The sequence below is a fragment of the Corapipo altera genome, unplaced genomic scaffold (assembly GCF_003945725.1).
Source record: "Corapipo altera isolate COAL_440 unplaced genomic scaffold, ASM394572v1 2b, whole genome shotgun sequence".
Classification (NCBI taxonomy): domain Eukaryota; kingdom Metazoa; phylum Chordata; class Aves; order Passeriformes; family Pipridae; genus Corapipo; species Corapipo altera.
The window spans coordinates 13,510,338-13,525,020 of NW_020884874.1; the positions used below are offsets into that span (position 1 = coordinate 13,510,338).

At 40.9% G+C, this 14,683-nt stretch overlaps 1 protein-coding gene across 1 annotated transcript in view; it reads right to left on the reverse strand.

Annotated features, from left to right (window-relative positions):
* The window catches only part of MAN1A1 (mannosidase alpha class 1A member 1), a 148,380-nt gene extending 133,711 nt beyond the window's left edge, over nucleotides 1-14,669 (reverse strand). Inside the window, exon 1 of the mRNA XM_027634313.1 lies at nucleotides 14,370-14,669. The gene's annotated coding sequence lies outside the window, so the exon portion shown is untranslated. The remainder of the gene's footprint in view (nucleotides 1-14,369) is intronic.
* Between the last annotated feature and the right edge of the window lie 14 nt (nucleotides 14,670-14,683).

Sequence of the window (14,683 nt, forward strand, 5' to 3'; positions counted from 1 at the left end):
GTCAAATATTCATGCTATAGAAAAGTATGCTCTGTAAAAAGTACAGTTTGGTTTTACTTCTTCGACAATAATTCCAAATACGAAGGAATAAGCATTTTCTTTAGACTTTTTTCCTTAACACATATATACATATTCATATATCCATACACATACAAATCTTCCTCCACTTCACTACAAACACTCTTTTATGTGCTAGTTTCTTTGGTAAAATGAGTCACATTCATGATGTTCCTAGTTATTCATTTTCAAACAAAAGAAGAGCAAGTTTTCCTTTTCCCATCAGAAAAACTTCTATCCTCCTTCTATATAACATCTTTGGGGAATTTAGACAAGTTCTTAACAATTTTAAGGAAAAGATTGAAGTTGAAATTTGAGTAGGATTATGGGGGAGGAGTGTGGTGGTGCTAGAAGATACAGCATGTAACATATTTCCTCATTTTGATTACAGCATGCACAATGCTGCATGGGATGCTTCCCATAAACAGCATATTTAAACCACATATTACAGCACAGCATAAAATATCCAAGAGAAATTATGAATCAGTTATTTTCTTTCACATAATAGCACATTCACAGCAATATGAAGTTACCAACATGAAGTTACCAAGCACAAGAGAATCGTTATTGGTGATTCTGCAGTAAAATCAGCCCCAAAGTTCTTAGGGAAATGTTTTTCTATGTGGGCATATGGTAGGGCTGGTAAAAGAGACACTAAGCGTGTTCGATTGAGGTAGCTGATCACATCCCCATTTATGTACACTGCAGTGTTCACATAAACACAGAGGACTTTTAAAGCTGTTTTTGAGACTTGTCTTTGGTATCAGTCGCTGGTCCTCTTCCTTCCATAGAAAATAAAGCATACACATTTTTCAAAGAGCGGTATGAATCTGAAGTGGGAAAGACTCCTCATGAAAAATAATGAATAAAACAGGCATCACAAAATACTGCGTTCAATCAAAAGGGAAGATAAAACTCCACAAAATCCCCCCATCAGAGAACACAGGAAAGGGTAATTAGCACACCACAAAGCTACTGCAGAGGTACTCTTAAATGAACACATGTAATACCTTGCAGTGCACTATTCTATGTTTGAAATAATTTCATTAATAGTTGTATTCTTCTAGGTTATTGTGATCCAGGCTACAGCTGACAAAAAAAGTGTTTTCTCAATGCCAGCATATACATATCAGATGACTGTTCATCTAAAAGTTTCTTTTCACATGCAAGAGACCTAAGTGGTGTGACTTCAATAGCTTAAACTACAGGATCAGCTTTACTTAGGAAAATGCTGAATTTTTACTTCAAGTCACTGATCAAAAACATAAGTGGAGGTGTACAGCCATTGGTCATGCTTTGGATTCCTGAACAGCATCCAAAATAACTTACTTTCTTGATGACATGAAACCTCCGTACTTGGGCACAGCAGAAAATGTAAGGAAAAAAAAGTCTAATGAAAGTTAAAACAAGCTTAACTCCTTCACAAAACCTGGCTCCTTCCTCAGACTTACTCAGTTCACACCAAAAGTACTCACGTAGGTTTTACAGCTAACTTTTCACACTTTAAGGACCAAATAAAAACTATAGGTGGTTACTGTTCCCACAACATAGGATCATAAAGTTGGGGCCAGACAACTTGTTGCCAACAAAGATCATAAAGTTAGGGCAAAAGGAAGGTTATATAGTCCCTGCTATAGATGGAAAGAGCTTTGCTTCTCACATCACTAATCAGAATAGGTACGTCAAATTGAAGGGATGCTCATGCATCTCTGTAATGCTGGAAACCAACCCTTTCAGAAGTGAGTACAAGGTAGGGTAAAGAAAGACTTCATTTTCAAAACCAAGCTTCTGTAAAGCCAGGCCCCTTTGTGATGTCAAAAGTGACAGAAAATCAAATACTGAGGAACTGAACTCCTGAATTGGTGGTGCAGTTCAACAGTACAACCCTACTATAAAAATATTTACAGTTCCTGCTGTAAACTCCATAATAAGTCCATAAAACACTTGGAAAGTTAATTAAAAAATACATATTTGTAAGCTTAGACCCCTAAGAAAGAAATCAGACAGAACTGTGCTTTAAATCTAATTTACTGTCATCCATTTCTGTTACAATACAAACTCCAAAACTACCAACTTTTAAATGACACCATATTAGCTTTCATGTCCTTAGTTTCATACTTGCAATGTATAAACATCAGCTGACTGATACTTTGTTCAGAGGTATGTAGAGGAAAGACACTTCAAAATTCTGCAGTGATATCACCCAGATATGACACAGATGTCAGTATTCTAGTCACCCATTTACAGTCACAAAAGTGGCAAAGCTGAAACTAAGACTTTTATTTTCCATCAATAGCTTGTATTTCAAAAATTCCAATAGGAATTCCCTATATCAACCAAATTTCTTTGTCCAGTAAATCCTTCCTCATTTTTTAAATAATAAAATACCTGCTGAGCTAACATACCTGCTGGACTTCCCTAAGAAAACTGAGGGAGGCAGCATACATGCAAAATAGCCAAGAAAGGCTGCATGCCATTGCAAGGCCTCTCTGCATCACCTTTGAAAGGCCACAGTAACCAAGGGAGATCCCTGGTAAGTGAGGAAAAGAGCAAGAAGGAAGACCCAGGGAATTACAAGGCAGATAGGTTATTTCAAACCTTTGGAAGAAAATGGACCAAAACCCCTTTGACTCTCTTTCCAGGAACATCAAGGACAGAAACGACTTTGCAAAAGGCAAGTATAAGTCCCCAAAGGCAAAACGTGCCCAAACAACCCAGTTGCTTATTATGATGAAGCCACTGGCTCTGTGGATGAGAACAGCGCAGCAGACACCATTTACCTGACTTTACCATGCTTTTTGACACGTTCTGCCTCAGCACTACGGCAGTCAAAAAGGCATGGATGAGATGGTTGGTCAAGGCTGATGAAAAAAGTGGCTGATCAGACAATCTCACTCAAGACAGCATTAAACAGGTCAAAGTCTAACATGGCTAGCCGCGACATTTCTCCGAACAACAGAGCAATCACACCCTTCCAACTATGTGTATAACTCCAAAATTCAGCAATCAAGAAGTTGGATTGTAGGGCTCCCACCTGAAGGGCCTCAACCAATAGGAGGACTGAGCTGACAAGCCTCTTGAAACCAAACAAAAGCAAATGCAAAAATCTTATACCTAAGTACACATCAGGAACTTACAGGCTAGAAAGCAGCTTAGGAACAAATATCCTGGGGGTCCTGGTGAATAACCCATTGAACACAAACAAACAAGGCATCCTTGCAATGATGAAAGCAATGGGCTGCATTAACAGCATTGCATGCTAGTGACAGGAAGCAATTAATTAACACCTGTGTGACCTTCCTGATGCTTCAAATTGAACCTTGTTCTTGGTTTTCAGCTCCTTTGTACCAATTAGAGATTTTTTTAAAATAATAGAGAACACATGACCTGTGAGAAGAAGTAGATGGAGCTGGCTTTGCTCAGACTAGAGGAAGGAGGTTTCTTAGTGATTTAGGGGGTACCTATGGAGAAAAGACAGCCAAGATATTCTCAGTAGGGCACAATGAAAGGAGTAAAGGCAGTGTCATCAGTTGCAGCATGAGAAATTCTAACTAGACACAATAATAAGTCAGAAAATCTACATAATGGTCTTCGGACACTGGAATATGTTTGTCCAGAGGGGCTACAGAATTTCCCTCTGCATAGGTCTTCCACACTTTGGTGCACAAGACTGAGCACCTCAATTTAATTTTGAAGTCAGCTCTATTCTAAGCAAGAGATCAGGCCTCCAGAGGTCCAGTGGTAAGTCAAAATGTCTCTCCTTTTCAACAGCAAAATTCTGTGGTAAGCAGAAGGCTGGGGAAAAGAACAAATAGGACTATGGTGTGCATAAAATGCAGACCAACCAAGTCTCCATAATTCTTTCAGATGATAAGGCTGCATATGGAAACTTTTTTCAAGTTTGAAAACTTTCTCTGAGAGCACCTACTTTCTGCAAGGTTTAGACTTATTTAATAAAAAATAACTTGAGCAAAACTGATTATTGAAATACAAGGATTTCTTTGCTCCATCCTAATTTTGCTTGCAGCATATGTATAATTATTTTTTCAAGTTAGATGATTATTTGTAAAACAAAACAAAACCTATGCCTTTTACTTTGTTCAAAGTGTTTATTCAGATCACAGCTTGCCCCCAACAAACTGCACCTTCAGCTACAAGCTATATACAACAGACTAATTGTACAACATATTTGACTCTTATGTAAAACATACATATGGAGAGATACACAAATACATCTGTCAATATATGAGTACAATTTTTTTTTTTAAGAAATTGCATAAAGAGACTTTTCTTCAGAAAGGTCATTTCTTTGAAGTGCCCTTCTTGATGTGTGATGTCACATCAGCCCTGACAAGATCACACACATTTCTATGAACAGTCAGTTCAGGTTCAGTGCCATGCTTACTCTAGAGCTTTACAGAATAAGGCATAAAAATATCAGTCAATTTGCAGTTTGTCTTTACACGGCACAGTTTTTCCCGTGGTGATTCTTCAAATGATCTCACCAGAACAAAGAAAGCAGCATGCAGTTTTGAAGTATTGTGACTTTTTAAAGATGTAATATGTATAACTCTTCTACTCTCTAAATTGTAATTAGTTTTTCTGTTGCATGATGGGGAGGAGGGACAGAATCCATCACTGCAAATGATTAACATCTATTTCTCTTCTTTAAGGTTTCAAGAATCTAGTATTACTACCTAGGTCCAACACAGAATTAAAAGTGCAATTCTCAAAATCACAGATGGGTGGAGAACTGCAACCACAGTAGCAAGCAACAGATTTCCCTTCAGAGAGTAGTATGGGCAAAGATTTATCATCAATACCACCGTTCAGTGCACAAACAGATGTCAGTGCTCAAAGGCAGTGAGAAAACTGACAGTGGAGTTAAAGACTGGGTCTGCATCTGCACGTGTCTATCAGTGAATAGTAAAACTATTATCTCCTGAAGTACTGTGCTTCGAAAGCAACATTTACACAATCTACTTCCTTTTTCCTTGGACAAAAGCAGTCCCTGAACAAAAGAAATTTCAAAAGGCACAGAGATTTATATTAAGCAGTGAACTAAGCAAAAGAAAAATATGCAGATACTTTTAAAAAAATAGCCTCACAGTGGTGTGAATACTAATTAAAGAAGCAAGGCGCATTCATCTAATGCAATTTTATTGCAAAGTTTTAAGAGCAGATACTGGCTTTTAATAAATAATTGAAAAAGAGGGTTTATGTTGCCAAGCAATAAGATCACCCCTACACAAGTGAGATGATGTAAAATTCTGGGAAGAAATTATCAGACATTCTTTCCTTTCTACTTTATTCATATAAAAAATACACAATACTGCCTCTATGCTAAATGCCAGCAATATGTATCTTCACATGAGAAGTGCAAAGCTGCATCCTTTTACATTAACACTTCAACTACTGTTTCAATCCAGCATCAGAGAAAAAGTTGATTCTTCTGAAATAATTTTTGAGATGCACACCAAGTCTTGTAACAGCCAGATGTTTCATAGTCATCAGCTCATTCATTGCACAGAATCATTTTAGTCCTTTACTCAGTATTGCCTACCATCTCTTCTAATCTTCAACTATTTTCTTACCTGACTAGAGATTTGCCTTTAAGAGAAAGGGCGCATGTTTCATAGAAGTCAGACTTCCATTCACTTGCCGTATTCCTAAAACAATTTAAAGGCCAAGGTACATATAGCTTCCAAGAAAGAGTGGGAGGACAAATGAAAATAGATTTTACACTTGTAGTTACCTTTGCATAAGTGACTGCATATCTCACAAGGCTGTGAATGTTTAACAGTTATAAGAATGTAACAGCAGGTTATGTGCTCATCCAATCTGTTTAAAAAGCTTTGAAAATCAGAAGCATCAGAATGAGCAATACCTATGTCTTCATAAACACCAGCTATAAAATCCAATCAGCTTACTGCAAAGAGTTTTAGCAAGTTGTCATATTATTTCATACAAGCCTTTCTTGGTTACAACAGAGTTCAAACTGAAGACTTCAAGGAGTAAGAAAGGTAATTGAATTTTACTACTCTATGAGCTTTCCTTCAAAACAGCACCGGAGCACAGCACTCAAGTATTGCTTAAAAAGCTTACAGTTAATGACCTAAACATTGCAACAGGGAATCTCAGGTTTAGCCTTCCCCTGAAACAAACAATGCATTTAGCAACAGTTTAGTGGTAAACCACAGCTGCCCACGTGCAGCCATAAATCAGACTCTAGAATCCAGGTTTAAACCGACCCTATTGAGCTGACACGCCCAGGCTAGAGACCTGCAGCATGGCTAGGAGAGAAGACAGCCTCCACCCAGGATACAGCAACAGTCCCTGGTTTAGTGAGGCACAACCAAACAGGGTCCAGGTATTCAAGTTCTGCTCTGAAACCTGTCACACTGTGCAATCCTGTGCAAGTCAGTGGACTGCTCTTACCCCTGAAAAACAAAACTGCTTCCTCTCAACAGTAAAGTCTTCTGGACTCTGCAGGCAAGGCTTCCAAGCACTGTGATAAAACAGCGGCTTAACCACAATTCTGTAAAAGGTTTCATTTAATATGGTTCAGGTAAGCACGTACTTCATTACTCACCAATTATGTTTTCATGACAGACTTGCAAACACGATTAGAAAGACTCAAGGAAAACAGAAAAACAGAGATGCTTCTCAGAAGCATGCACATACTCTTTATATGACGTGCTTAAACTCAAACAACCAAGTGGGAAAAAACTCAAAACTGAACACCAAAAAAAAACCATCCTAAAAATTTTGTGGATAAAGAAGATTTTTACACAAAAGTAATCAGTCTATGAGTATCTGGTACATTGCCCATATTGCTTAATTCATAGCCCCCCACTTCTAACCAATTATTTTCCTCATTTATAAAATGACAGTTCTTTAAATAACTTATAAGTAGACCACAAAGTCCTTCAAAACCGAATGTCTAAAACATGCTTTACACAGAGACACATTTAAATAGTTGAGTTTGTTACCAAAAAGGCACACAACCAGAGTGTTTCATTATCTCTGTACCACCTCAGATGGCAGTTTATCGCCAGAGTAAGTGCTGCACTGTTAAGGCAGTGCAAAACACTGAATCGAAGCCACTTTCCTGATGTAATACTCTTACTCTGTCAAGTAAGATATGAAGACAAATTTATTATTTGTAAATAAAGGAAGTACTTATTAAGATATTATCTTCAAGATGAAAACTGCAGACATTTACACCTGTGCTGGGTCCCCAAGCTAGAAAAAACCACCCCAACACAATTGAAGAGGAAGTTAACACACTCAACAATCCTTACAGCAGTATGTTTTAGACAGCTTTAAGAAAACGTCTGTCCACTCAACAGTCATACAGATCCTTCTGCAAGGATGTGAATTACCTTCCACAAGAAGAGATGTCTCCTGTCTCTCTGTCATTTCCTTTTCATAAGTCCTGTGCTTTCATTAACATTCAAAGAAAGTATCAAAGCCTGCCTGTCTACCACTTTTATTTTCCCTCTGAATGAGATAAGACCTTTTGTGGTCTTAATGGTAGATTTTAATAAACAGGTGGAATTTTTCTGCTTCAGTTTGCCCACAGCACAGAACTACAGCCTTAAGCAACTGTACTCACCAACATTATGATTTATTCTATTTCTTTATATTACATGGCTGCCACAGGCTGCTATACTAGCATTAAACCCAAAATCATTACCATGAGAATATAACTTTTGCCAAAGCACAGGAAACATTCTATTTTAAGCTTTACCTCGCGTCTTTACATCACTTTACTTAGTTCTCAAGAAAAGAGTCCTGTGTGTCTGGAATTTACATTTTGCCTTTACATAAAGTTAAGGAATTAATCATGTTCTTGATTTTCTGTGAAAGCCACATGTTTTCCACTGAATATTTAAAGCCTTTTCATTTTCCCCACAATTCCAAGGATCCAGTTACATGAGACATTCAGTTAGTTTCCATAAATTTACCTGTTGAGAATGCAGACCAAGTCAGAATGTAGGAAAATTAAATATTCTTCTTAGCTCACAAAAAACAGGTGTAAGGCTGTAAAAACATGAACTAGAAATTGGGAACACACCCTATTCCAGTCAGATATGCACACAGTCAGCCACAGACATCCCTCCATCTCACAAGGGATGTTCAAATCAGACAAGTATTTGCCTGCAAGTCATTTGACTCAGAAGAGGCTGTGAGGTTCTCAACTGAAAAAAAAAAAAAAAAGGTAGCTGAAGCAAATCAGAACCTGAAACCGTGTCCTTCCACAAAATGACCCTTAGGGCTCCCTTAAGAGAACATTAATTTGGCAAAGGTATACTCTATTTCATGTCTCATGGGCATAAAGACGCCTCAGTCCATTCTCCTCCACTTTCCTCTTCTTTCAAACGCATTGGCTTAGTGGAGATCCATTGCTTCCACTATGCTCAGGTCTCCACTAAGCCATTTTGGCTCCGTACCTCGCCAAGCCACAAACCCAACAGAAGTGGCTGGATCTCCATAGGTTCTGCCAAGTTGCAGATACAAGAGGATGCTTAATAGAACCACTGAATCATACTCTTAGCAACTCAGCTGAAGCTTCTGCATCTTGTAGTGCCATTAAACCTAAGCAAGCATTTTAACTTACTGTTTTGTGAGATTTTGGATACCATAAGACAATCCCGACTACCTCCAGCTTGCCACTACACAAAAGCACAAATCTCACAACAAATCCAGGGAAAATGTCTAGAAGCCAAGTGAGGATATCCTCATTTAGGGGTATAAGGTACCTATTGAGTGTCATCATATTTGATTCCTTGTCTTTAAGCACTTAATTCACTCCCTCGATGTCTTTTATAAAAATATATATAAAAAAAGAACTACAATAAACAGTATTTATAGTATTTATCAGCAAGGAAAGCACTGCCAAACATTCAAAAATAACTTGCAGATACAAAAATATTGAAGATTACAGGTGGGTAATTAAAGCTTTGGGTAAAGAAAGCCAAGATTTTAAACTTCAACAAGCTGAATGACAGCTATAAGAGCTATAAGTCAGCATTAAGGTCACAGAATACTTTAAGAAAATTTCTTTCAAAATATATTGCATCATCAGTATGTTGGCAGCAATCACCACATTGCTTACTCATTACATGTCAACTCCTTTCCTTTCACTGTATCTTGTTCTTAACAAAATGTACCATTAGGGAACATAGGTTTTTCCTGTCTGAAAACCAAACCACTCAATACTTAAACTGCTGCATTTTAGCTCTTCCCTCTCCTATAAAGGTCCTCACAACCCTCCTCCCAGTAAAAGCACTCTGAATTTCTGTCTACAGCAGCTGAGGCTTCAGTAATTTCTGCCTCTGTGTTTCCTCTTATGAGAAAAGGGATTGGGAGATAACAACCTCCTGAAGGGAAGCACTTCTTTCTGCTAGAGAAGGTTATTACAGTATATAGAACCTTTGATCTGCAAAAGTCTCATTGCAGAGATTCAGTTTTAATGGAGAAGCTAGGCAAGAAGATCAGATACCAGCTCCTAAGACAAGGTTACTGAAAGAGGTTTCATACCTTTCATCCACCTGTTCTCTCACAACAGCCAAAACCAGCACCAAGTCAACCCTTTCATTAAGACCTTTAACTCAGCAACTTGACAGAAAGTTTAGCAGAAATTCATCCAGTTTTTTTGCTCTGGTAGTTTTCTGATGGTTTACTGAGCAGCTTACTTCAGCAGCTTATGAAGGGACACAGTGGAATTCACACAAGGTAGATAGGGGGAGAAGGCAGTCAAAAGTGGTAGGAGGGACTTCTTTCAACAGCAAGAAGCTCACTTTGTCATGTAAACATCACTAAAAGGAAATAAAACTCCCCACAGCCAGGCACTGGACCCTTCTGAGCATCAGCATCAGGATACCAGGCAGTAGGAAAGCAAGTGGTGGAAGCACGCAGGAAAACGTAAGGGGCCAACTGCCTTTCTTCGGCAGTGAGTGACCTCTCATTAATCTTCCCATCACTCCTCCTTGTAAATGAAGAGTTCCACTTATATCCAAGTGCTCTATGTCAAGTGCATATTAGATCTCTGAATAGTGCTTTATTTCCACATTCACAAGCTTATTTTCCTCAAGATACTGCTGAACTTCCCTGTAATATTATTGAGATTTCCAACTCAACTGCAGAAAGGCCACCACAGAAAACAGTCAGACAAACAAAATGAATGCTGAGGACTCAGGAAGCTTCAGAATTCACACTGCCAATGCAACCTCAATTCTTCATAAAAAGACAGGGGAGTCTGTGGAGTCTGTTCTACTGACTTGTGACCACTGCCTTGTTGAGCTCAAAGGACTGGTGCTCAAATTCTCCTCTCCAGGACTTGTACTACATGACTGCAGCAGCTGAGAGCTGTGCAAGTTCTTGCAGCACTGCATGATCATGCTCTTCCGACACTGATTCCAGTTTACCAAGGAGGCTTTTATCCTGAAAACATGTCCAAACAGCTCTGATCAATAATGTGTACAGTTTCCAAGCTAGTTACTTTTTACAAGAACAGCTCAGCTGCATTAGTATGGTGCTCCACCACACCAATAGCTTGCTGTTCAGCAGGATTAATTAGTCTGGCAGAGCACAGCACTAATGTGATTATGTAGCTTCTAGTACCTGAGCTAGCTTATTCATCGTTTCTATTCCTTTGCTCTAAAATAAAGAGTTTAGATTTTGCTATTTTCTTAACACCTAAATAATTCAAGCACTTTTTTTTTTTTTTTGGAAGAGAGAGGAACAAGACAGAGAAGACTCCAAGCCAGATTTCCCTGTTTGAAAGAATGCATCTCCTGCCTCCATTGCCTCTGTCACTATTACCATCCTCTTCTAATCACTTCCTTTGTTCGTATCAGCTGCCTGTGAACCTGCAAGTCCTCCCTTTATATCAGAAATAACGATTTCCAGCCACAGTGAACAGTGACAAGAGAAGAGACTGGGAGATATAAAGCTTGAGTGTAAGAGTCATCATTGCTTTCCACTCCTTTTTTACAAATAGGAAACAGGTATCACAGGAGTACTTGCTCAAAAGAGCAGCCACCTCTCAAATTAACGAGTGGAAGAGCAAGAACACAAATCACAGTCACCTTATTCATAGTCTGGGGTTCCTATCAGGACATGGAAACAGAGACCAGCATGAGGTATACCAGGCACCCAGACCTTGCACCAAGTCATGGAGTCACCAGAGCAATAGTGGAACTGCCCAAAGAACTCAAGCTATGACAAAACACAAGTGTGCTGGTATGCTCAAAATCAACTGTTCCTCTTTGCTCAAGTCTCCTTGAAGCATCTGGCATGAGGAAGACACTCAGGGTAGGCAACATTAGGTCACCCAGTAAAAAAATCAGCAACCACAAGCAGCTGACAGCAGTTGCACAACAGGAAGTACTAGGGAAACCCCACTGCTGGCAGTACTGCTCTTTCTTTCAAATTCGCCTGTAGCCCATCATCAGAAGAGAAACAGAGGAATATCACAGCACCCATTAGTATCTCTGGTCTTTGGCCCACATCCCTTACCTGTATGGGCACACTTGCACACTGACAGGCCTCGCAGGTGTAACACAGTGGGGCAGTTCCCACACACAGACTTTAAGAGCAACCATACTGTTCTGACAGAGTGAAAAGCAGTGACAGCATCAAGATCTGCACTTCTTCATGTTTCCACAAGTCTTTTACTTGCTACATAAGCATCTAGCATTTATTTTTCTACTTTTTGTCTTATTATGTTGGTTTAAAAATTAAAAAAGCTTCAAGAATCTTTATATTTCCATCTTTTTGAAGTTTGCCCTGTTTCTGGTTTATGCTTTTGGTTTGTTTGTTTGTTTGTTTTTAATACAAAAGAGTGTACCATAGAAAAAATGGTTAAAATTTCTACAACAAAATGTGGTTAAGAAATGCTATAAAGTCAAGGTATTTTATTGTTTTGTGACTGCAAACGATATTGTACTGACTGGACTTCTGAACACTTATGTCAACTTAAAATTTGAAACAATAAATAGACAAAACATGTGTAAGCTCTCTCCCCTCTCGGCTTTATGTCAGCATGTTGAACAGACAGAGCTCTTCCAGGACAGAAATGCAGAAAAAAACCCACATTATTTTTTGACATTCTTTTCCTTTAAAGTAACTTGCTTCCTTCTGTCAAAAATATCCACAGGGACAGTTTCGAGTTCTAGGTATACACAGATCATACAACACAGATGCAAGTTCCAGGCTCAAAAGAGTATGAAAGGAGGAAGATTCTTTACATTTGCATCTCCAGCATGCAACCACCAGGCACGAAGAAAGGAGATTTGAAAGGAATTCTGTTTTCTGTGCATGCACAGTAGAGTACAAAAGTTCACAATTAAAAATGTTACAGTTTAAAACTTTTTCTAAAAAGACCACAGATTATAAATCCATCTTGACAGTAAAGGTCACATACTGAATTAGGAGGAAAAGAAACTCCCAGAAACAACATGTAGTATTAAGGAAAAATAAAGATCTGGAAACTAAGTGCAGTCCTTCTGTCATCTCCTATGCTTAAATAGCCAAAGGTCTCATTTAGGGAGGTTACTGTGTTGTTGGTGGCTACTCTGTAGAACTGGAGGAGAAAGAAGAGTGATAGAAAGGAAAGGGAGGAAGAAATTGAAGAGATATTGGGTTATGTGTGTATGTACTTATACATACATAAGCACACAAACTATATGCACACAGACACACGTGCATCTATATATAATAAAAAATAACTTGAACTAGTTGACACAGAGTGGTACCAGCAAGAGCAGCAGTATATTTAAGTGTTATCTTCTTCCTCCTGTTTATTTACTTGTTGCAGTTTCTATACCACAGAATCAGGTCTATCAGATCTGGAGCCTCATTACTTCTAAATACTTCTACATATCAATTCCAGATAACTGGAAAAAGAGTTTGCTGGTATTTCTAACTGTTCCGTATGCCTCAGGGAGGCTGTGTGACTAAAACAGAAGACAACATAGTCTCTGCATACTCCAGGATGTGGTCTGTACCATGCACTCCTATGAGTTTCTCTCTTCAAAACATCTCTGCATCGGTCTGTACTACTTATGTACTTGGCTGTACAATTTGCCAGCTGATGCGAGGACTCTAGATCACAGAACACAACTTGAGATTTGTGATAGCTTATTATCTGATTCTCTGTGTGATGTTACGGGTCACTTTTTTGACCACTCTGTACAAACACACAAAAAAATTAATTATTTCAAATAAGGCTAACCATGTTTCACAAACACTGAAATACTTGTAGTAACAGTCTCATTCCTATCTCATTTCCATCACCACAGAACAGGAAACACATACTACTAATTAATTCATAAACCCTAATCTCTGCAGGCAGCTGAAATTGTCAGTTCAATAAATAAACCAGCCGGTACTGACGGGAAGTTGAACTGTATTATCAGGGAAATTTTTCTTTTGTCAGAGGACCCTGTCAAGCTCTGCTCATGACAGCGTTACCTAGACACAGTTTGGGGAATTTCTGTAAGGAAGGACTTAAACCCGGTACCTGAACCAACCGAGCAGCACAACCGAAAAAGACGGTTGAATTTGTCAAAACACTACAGTGTGACGCTTTACTGCTTTAACCTAAATTGACTGTATTTTGCCAAACGCCCTTAACTCTTTAGATGGCCTGTATCGCTGAACAGTGAACCGCACGAACCCGAGACAGACCGCGACATCTCCGGAGCGCTGGACCGCACCTCCGTCCTGCACTCGCCCGGCGCCGGACAGCCCAGGGCGGCTCCTCCTCTGCCAACAGTGCGGCATGGGCAGGGCGCCGGTCCCCTGCACCCTGCGGAGACACCCGGAGCTCACCGGCCGGCAGCCGAGCCCGGGATGCCCCACCGGGCGCGCAGGCGGACCCGCGCCGCTCCTCTTCCCGGGCGCCGCTGTCCCCAGCCCTCGTCCGGCCCTCAGCTCCCCCCGGGGTGCTTTGCAGCCTGCCGGCTCTCGCTGGGCTTTGCTTCCTTCCCGGATTTCTCTGCAACAGCTGGAGGAACCCGGTAACGCCGGGAGGTTGGGAGGCGCGGCCAGCGCGGAGCCGGCAGTGGAACGCACCGCAGACCGAGAGGATGCAACCGCGGGCCACGACGCCGACCTGCGCGGCGGCTGCCGAGCGAGGGCCGGCAGAAGGACCCCGTTCCCGCAGGGAGGAGGAGGAGGTGGAGGCAGGAAGGGTCACGGCTCCCCCAACACCGCCGCCAGCCCTGGCAGCGACCTGTTGCCCCGCACGGGGGTGTCGAGGCGCGTCCCCATGAGCGGGACCGCCAGCAGCCGCCACCCACCTCTTTGATTTTCTCCCTCCTCTGCCGGACGTCGGGGTCGGCGGGCTCCTGCCCTACGGCGCCTACGGGCTGGCGGAAGAGGCGCTGGGGCAGCCCAGGGGCCCCAGCTTCTTTCCTGTCGCGGGCGTCCTGTAGAAGTTTCTCCTTGTCCTGGCGGATGTCTCTGCGGATCTCCTCGGGCAGCTTCTGCAGCGTCTCCTTGGCCTCCCGCAGAGCCCGCTCGTGGTCCGCACGGATCCGCTCCAGGCTGCCCGCGCCGCCCGCGGCCGCCGCCGCCGCCGGGCCGCCTCCGGGCTGCGGAGGGGCGCGGGGCT